This window comes from Telopea speciosissima, chromosome 5, assembly GCF_018873765.1.
Source record: "Telopea speciosissima isolate NSW1024214 ecotype Mountain lineage chromosome 5, Tspe_v1, whole genome shotgun sequence".
NCBI classification, from domain to species: Eukaryota; Viridiplantae; Streptophyta; class Magnoliopsida; order Proteales; family Proteaceae; genus Telopea; species Telopea speciosissima.
In genome coordinates, this window is record NC_057920.1 from 31,859,862 (window position 1) to 31,868,357 (window position 8,496).

Consider the following 8,496-nt stretch of genomic DNA (forward strand, 5'->3'; position numbering starts at 1 on the left):
GAGATCATGTCAGCCACGCTACCTTCCAGGTTCCGACTACCCACCTTTGAACTTTACAGTGGTACCACCGACCCTAATGACCACATCAACTACTTTAATGGCATGATGACGCTGTATGGTGGGTCGGACGTGGTCTCCTATCAGGCATTCCCTGCATCCCTCAAGGGAGCAGCCACATTATGGTTCTCCAGGCTACGACTGAGATCTATATGCTTGTTCACAGAGCTATGCGAACAGTTCGTCACCCGCTTCCAAAGCAGTGTCAAGCAGAAGAAGACCACCATCAATCTACTGAACGTGGTACATAACCCTGGGGAATCTCTCAGGGAGTACGTTAGCAGGTTCACCAAGGAGTCCTTGGAGGTTCGAGATTTGGACGACCAGACACAGCATGCAGCCCTAGCAGGAGGTATCAGGGACCTGGACCTGATCAAGGACCTGGCACGTCATGAGACTAGGACTATTAAAGAGCTCCTGAAGTGGTACAATGAGTTTACAAATATGGCCGAGGTACTACAAGCTAGAATGAAGATAATCGAGGCCAAGCCGCAAGACAACAAGAGGTCAGCACCTGATGACCGCAAAGAAGGTAAGAGGTCAAGGACAGAGCGTCGACAAGAGAAGGGCGACCGCCCATTTGGGAGGATAGACCGTCGCCCAGAGAGAAGTGAGAGGCCAAGCACCCCTGAGTTCACACCACTAAATACCACCAGGTCCCAGATACTCATGCAGATCCAAGACCGTGACCTACTCCATTGGCCATGACCCATGCTAGCAGGACCAGAGAAGCGAAACCCTAACAAGTACTATCTCTTCCACAAAGAGAATGGGCACGACACGGAGGAGTGCTATCAATTGAAGAGAGAGATAGAACAACTTGTAAGAGCAGGAAGCTTGAACAAGTATTGAAGGAGAGACATGACAACCGCTCAGGCCAAGGAGACAGAGGTCATGACAGAGACAAAGTGGAACTGAGACGAGAAGAAAGAAGAACAGATCGAGAGAGAGACCGCCCAGAAGAGCGGAGAGATGCAACAGAACCTAGTGGCACCAAGGGACCTCCTATCCTCACCATACTTGGAGGACTAGGGCAAGAGTCCACCATAAAAGCTAAAGCCCATGCCAGGTTCGTGGGAGTGGCAGAGAAGCCAAGCAAGATAGCCAAGACCGAGGCGGTGATCTCCTTCTCGGATGAAGACCTGGAAGGACTAAACTTCCCACATGAGGATGCCATGGTAGTACAGGTGGAGGTAGCCAACCGACCTGTACACAGGGTACTGATAGACACGGGGGCATCTGTTGACATACTCTCCTTGGTTCGGGGACGATCAACTCAAACCAGAGCCCACTTACCTCCATGGATTCTCAGGCGCCACCGCCTCCATCTGAGGTACCATAGAACTACCCATCACCTTTGAGGTACACCCTCGACAAGTGACTATCATGGTGAATTTTATGGTCGTCAAGTCTGTGGTGTCCTTCAACGGCCTCCTAGGATGACCATCTCTGACAGCCCTTAGAGGAGTCATATCGCCACTTCACCTGAAGATGAAGTTCCCCACAGAGAATGGGGTAGGCAAAGTCCGAGGAGATCAGAAGAAAGCAAGGGAGTGCTACGCCACCTTCATGAAAAAGAACAATGGTAACACCCGTGGAATGGCACTCTGCCTAGAGAACATGGTTAGTGACCAGAGGGATGAACTAACAGAGAGAAGAGGAAGACCAGTGGAAGACCTCATCCCATGGCCCCTCAGCCAGGACGACCCCTCCAAGGTCGTACAGGTTGGCTCGCTACTAAGCAAAGAACAGAAAGAAGGGCTTGGACACCTCCTCCAATCGAACATGGATGTCTTTGCCTGGTCGATCTCTGACATGCCGGGAATACCACGTTCCATAGCAGAGCACCGACTACATATCGACCCAATCAGGAAGCCCATTCAACAAAAGCGGCGTAACTTCACCCTCGACCGATAAGCAGCAATCAAGGAAGAGGTCGAGAAGTTAAGCCAGTCAGGTTTCATTAGAAAGGAGATGTTCCCAACCTGGCTCGCAAACGTGGTCATGGTACCAAAGCCAAGTGGGAAGTGGAGGATGTGTGTTGACTACACCGACCTGAACAAGGTATGCCCAAAAGATGAGTACCCACTACCCAGGATCGACCTTCTGATCGACGCCACCGTCAGCCATGAGATGTTGAGTTTCATGGATGCCTACTCCGGGTACAACCAGATCATCATGCATGAGGGTGATGAGTCCTACACTGCATTCTAGGCGGACAAAGAGAACTACTGCTACAATGTCATGCCATTCGGGTTGAAGAATGGATGGTCAACAAGGTGTTCGAGGAGCAGATCGGGTGCCATATGGAGGTATATATGGACGACATGCTCATGAAAAGCATCCATGCCAACCAACACCTGACCGACTTAGAGGAAGCATTCACAGTACTGAGGAGGAACCAGATGAAGCTAAACCCTACAAAGTGCGCCTTCGGTGTAACATCAGGAAAATTCTTGGGGTGCATGGTCTCAGTACACGGAATAGAAGCCAACCCATCCAAGATTAAGGCCATCCAAGAGATGGCACCACCTCGGACGGTCAGGGAAGTGCAAAGGTTGAATGGAAGGATCGTCGCCCTTTCCAGGTTCGTGTCACGATCAGGTGATAAGTGCTTACCATTCTTCAAAACATTGAAGAACCTCCGAAGCCCTAAAGATTTCACATGGACAGAAGAGTGCCAGAAGGCATTTGAAGAATTGAAGGAGTACCTAGAGACCCCACCACTGCTTGGGTGACCAGAACCTAACGAAGAGTTGCAGCTCTACCTGGCTGCCACCCCTGTCGCGGTCAGCGTAGTACTGCTAAAGGAAGAAGACAAAGTCTAGAGGCCTATCTAATATGTCAGCCATGTTTTGATCGATGCAGAGACCAGGTACACTAGGATCGAGAAGGTAGCCTATGCATTGGTAATCATAGCTAGGAAGCTATGACCATACTTCCAAGCTCATACCATCACGGTCCTCACAGACCTACCTCTAAAGAAGATACTCCACAACCCAGACGTCTCCGAACGATTAATAGCATGGGCGGTGGAGTTAAGTGAGCATGACATCAGGTTCCAACCAAGGATAGCCATCAAAGGCCAGGCTCTTACAGATTTTATTGTAGAATGTACCCTATCTGAGATTGAACCAGAGATAGGAGAGCCTGAGGAGAAGGATCACGGATCGTGGGACATGTTCGTGGACGAGTCGAGTAACTCGGCGGGAAGCGGCGCTGGCCTCATATTAACCAGCCCCGAAGGATTTCGTATCCAATATGCTCTCTGATTCACCTTCCAAGCATTCAATAATGAACCAGAATACGAAGCACTACTAGCTGGACTCCGGGTGGCCAGAGCCATCCAAGTCACACACCTATCCACCTGGAGCGACTCCCAACTTGTGGTGAATCAGGTGAATGGAGAGTACGAGGCGAAAGATGATAGGATGGCATCATACCTAGCACGTGCTCAAGCATTGATCGAGGGTTTCATAAAGTTTGAGATGGTTCGAGTTCCCAGGGATGAGAACGCCGCCGCCGATGCCCTATCCAGGCTAGCCAATGAGGAACTCCAAAATTTGGCTACTGCAGTCTATGTTGAGATCCTGCATGAGCCAACGTATAAGGAAAAGCAGGTTAATGAAATCGAGGAGGGACCTAGCTGGATGGACCCTCTACTCAACTACCTTCAGAACGATGTCTTACCAGAAGACAAGGCCGAGGCAAGGAAGATCAGGATGAGAGCTGCAAAGTACACCGTCCTAGATGGGGTACTGTACAAGCGGGGGGCAACAACACCACTAATCCGGTGCCTAGGACCCAAGGGGGTAGAGTATGCCCTAGCAGAAGTCCATGAGGGGATATGTGGAAGCCACATGGGGGGACGAGCCATAGCCTACAAAATCCTCCGCCAGGGACTATACTGGCCATGAATGCAAGAGGAGGCCATCCAATATGCCAAGAAATGCGAGCAATGTCAGTTGTTCGCCCCAGTACCCCATCTACCCGCCACCAAGCTGACATCAATCCTTAACCCCATACCTTTTGCCATGTGGCGACTGGACATCTTAGGCAACTTCACCGCAGCACCAGAAAATAGAAAGTACCTGGTCGTCCCTATTAACTACTTCACCAAGTGGGTCGAAGCTAAACCCTTGGTCAAGATAACAGAGACAGAGATGGAGAAGTTCATCCGTGACGACGTCATCTATAGGTTTGGGGTACCACAGATCCTCGTCTCAAACAACGAAAAATAATTCAACAATCCCAAATTCCAAGCATTCTGTCACAGCTACAACATCGACTATCGGCCTATATCGGTAGCATACCCACAGGCTAATGGTCAGGTGGAGGTTACCAACAGAACACTACTGGAAGGAGTCAAGAAAAGGCTAGAGGGAGCCAAAGGGAAATGGGTCGAAGAGCTACCAAGTGTCCTGTGGGCATACCGAACTACAGTATGGACACCCACAGGAGAGAGCCCATTCCGCCTAGCATATGGCACTGAAGCATTGGCGCCAGTAGAGGTCTGCGCCATGTCCTATAGGGTTCTGCACTTCAACGAACGTACCTATATCGATGGACTACGGGCGAACCTAGACTTTATAGATGAGGTCCGTGAGAGAGCACTACTAAGGAACATCGCCTACCAACAACGTACTGCCAGGTACTATAATGCCAGGGTCAAGGAAAGGCTATTCAACCAGGGAGATCTAGTCCTACGGAGGGCAAGTGCATCACAGCCACAAAAGGCAGGGAAGCTGTCAGCCAACTGAGAAGGACCCTACATAGTCTCCAAGCAGATATGTCCAGGGACCTACCGCTTGAAGACTCCGGGGGGCAAGAAGGTAGACCGTACCTAGAACTCAGAACACCTGAAGAAGTATTACCAGTACAAGCAAATAGCTCCATCAATAGTAGCAGTCAAGTAGTAGCAGTAGTGGTAGCGGTAACAGCAGTAGTAGCAGCAGCAGTAGCAGTAGACGACATCACTGTTTCAAGGGCAATTTGAAAATTTTCATTCAAAATAAAGAGGTGTTTCAGGAATACTTGTTGTTTTCTACCACTCAATCGAATCACTGCCACTACACCAAGGCGTTACGCCACCACTGAGGCTTTATACCTAAGGCGTCATGCCACCATCGAGGCTTTATGCCTAAGGTAACATGCCACCACTGAGGCTTTATGCCTAAGGCGTCATGCCACCACTGAGGCTTTATGCCTAAGGCGTCATGCCACCACTAAGGCTTTATGCCTAAGGCATCATGCCACCATCGAGGCTTTATGCCTAAGGCATCATGCCACTATCGAGGCTTTATGCCTAAGGCATCATGCCACCATCGAGGCTTCATGCCTAAGGCGTTATGCCACCATTGAGGCTTCATGCCTAAGGCGTTATGCCACCACTAAGGCTTCAGGCCTAAGGCATCATGCCACCACTGAGGCTTTATGCCTAAGGCGTCAGGCCACCATCGAGGCTTTATGCCTAAGGCGTTATGCCACCACTGAGGCTTCATGCCTAAGGCGTTATGCCACCACTGAGGCTTCATGCCTAAGGCGTCATGCCACCATTGAGGCTTTATGCCTAAGGCATCATGCCACCACTGAGGCTTTATGCCTAAGGAGTCATGCCACCACCGAGGCTTTATGCCTAAGGCATCATGCCACCACCGAGGCTTTATGCCTAAGGCGTCATGCCACCATCGAGGCTTTATGCCTAAGCCATCATGCCACCACTGAGGCTCTACGCCTAAGGCGTTATGCCACCAAGGTCCGATGACCGGCCAGGTGCAAAGCCACCAAGGTCCGATGACCACCAAGGCGCAACGCCACTACCAAAATCCCATGACTATCAAGGGTCATAGAGCATCAATGCGCAATCAACCACCAAGAGACAATGCATTCAAAGAAAAACAACAGCGATCACATAGAGAAGTCATAATAGTTACAACTAAAGTTCAAAAAGGAAAAAGTTCAAGATGTCTATAAGATCGGTACGGCCATAGGGTCAAGGGACCATAGCGGGGTGGGTCACCTCTGACCCAGTAGGAGACATCATGTCTACCTTGAGAAGGCACGCAGCAGCACCCCCTTCAGGTAGGGCAGCCTCCACCTCTGACACTGGAATGCTCTCCACCACCGCTACATCAGGAAGCGCCGCAGTAAACTCAGAGAACCCTAAGACAGAGAAGTCATAATTGGGGGTCACCTCTAGGACACAATCGGCTAAGTCCCGGACCCCTCCCTCATAGGCAGGCTAAAGTTGTGCCTGATACAGCGCCAAGAACATCGAGGACGCCTGGAACTCAGCCACAGCTTGCTCGCCTACAGATGCCAGCTCCGCCTCATGACTCCCCCTCAACGAATGAAGCTCCTCCTCCAAGGCAAGAATCCTGGCTAAGCTCTCGGCCGCACTAGCAGAGGTCACACAAAGCTCCTCAGATACCTCCAAGAGCTTCCCGGACGCCATTGCGAGCTCCTCCGACGCCCTCTGTGCGCCGGCCTCGGCCCTCTCGGGGGCATCGATCTGTCCCTAGAGCTCCCTCTCCACATCACGCAGGGTGCGCTGTATCTGTACCTCGCGAGAAGCGTGACCCTCCAGTCAAAGCACCGCCTCAGCAACACGGTGATGGACCTACAATCAACATGGCAACCGATAAAACACTCTAAGTATAAGTGGAGCAGCGAACATGACGAGACAAAAAAGGGATAACTCACCGAAGCCATATCATGGTAGAGAGTCTAGGCCAGACACGAATCTCTAAGCCTCTGCAAGGCCACCCTCGTTGTAGGGAGCCTACCCCTGTCCACCCATTCCCGTGACACGCCGGCTCCAGCCAAGGTCGAGCCCTCCGGCACGCCTAAGGTAATCACCAGGGACTCATCCATCGCGGGAAGATTAGTGGCAGTACCACCGGAGGAACTCACCCCTTTCCCCTTGGAGAGGGGCAATCCAGAAGACCCGGAAGGGGTGACAGATGGAGGCAGAGGCACAGAGCCCAAAACACCATCATCATCAAGAGAAGTACGGGGAAGGAGGACACGCACACCAGAGCTCGTCACATGGGCATGTTCTGGATCACCCTTCCGCTTCGCCCCAATAGCCACAGGCACAGAAGGACCACCAACATCTGTCACTCCAGAAGATGGACCACCCTGAGAAGTGGCCTTCCTCCATAGATTTCCATGGAGCAAATCGAAGTCCAGACGCATATCCACTGCATAGACCCCCTAACCAGTCAGATGACATATATATTCAAATATAAACATGCCAATCAAGTACAAAAGACAGTGCTCTTACCAAGACTCAGCTTCCAGAGGGACAGGAAGGCCTCTGAACGGATCGCGACCCAGGCACAGCTTGAGGGAGTCACCCTCAAAATCACTTAGCTTAAGCCCCTGGTTGACCCTCTTGAGATCAGTGACTTCCCTAACAGTCTGTAGTGGGTATCGGGGGACCATAGCAAAAAAGAAGCGATCCCTTCAATACTTCACGTTGTTAGTGATCCTCGTGAGAAGCTCCCCAGAGGCATAGGGCCCCTTGAGCACGCGGCGAGCAAAGTGATAACATCCATGATTCCCTTTCTTCAACAAATAAAAGTGGGAGAACAGGGGAACAGTGGCGGCACGCCCCAGGCCGGCAAAAAAGACATAGAAACCCAAAATCACCCTCCAAGAATTGGGCAACACCTGCCCCAAGGTGAGGTGCCAATGCTCTAACACCAACTCGACAAAGCAAGGGATAGGAAGGCAAAGGCCCTGGAGAAAAAAGGAATGGTAGAGACAGATCTCATCCGCACGATGAGAGAAGGCATACTTGCCAAGTCCAAGAGTACGTAACACGACCTGAGCGGGAATATGGAACTCCTCACGGAGGGAGACCAAGTCAGAAGGGGACAAGATGCTAACAACATGACCCAATCTATCAGCAGGACTGGCGACTGAGGACGCCGCCCCAGAGGGCCTACGATCCCTACTGGGACCAGAGACACTAGAAGATCCCACACCCCCATCAATAGCACCAGGGGAGTGTATAGAGGATGGAGTACCCACAGAAGAAGGCAATCCTGGGGAACGCTCCTCTGAAGATCCAACCCCAACTGAAGCAGGGCCAAGGTCACCTGAAAATGACATGAACGACAAGAGAGGAATGGACTACTTACTCGAGAAAGCGATCTTCCAGACAAGAAGCTGGCAAGAAAAATGAAATGAAGGCCACCTGTAAAGTATAAACAGTAGATCCATCACAGATAAGAAGAAGAAAAGTGGAGAAGCATGATAGTCCATCACACCCACGCCGTGGCCACCAAAGTCGCGGCCTCACACCCGCCGGGGACGGCCACCCAGGCACGGCCTCATGCAGGCGCGGCGACCTAGCGGCCTCAAGCCCCACAGGCGTGATGACCTAGGCTTGGCCTCATGCCCCACAAACGTGACCACCCAGGCGTGGCCTCG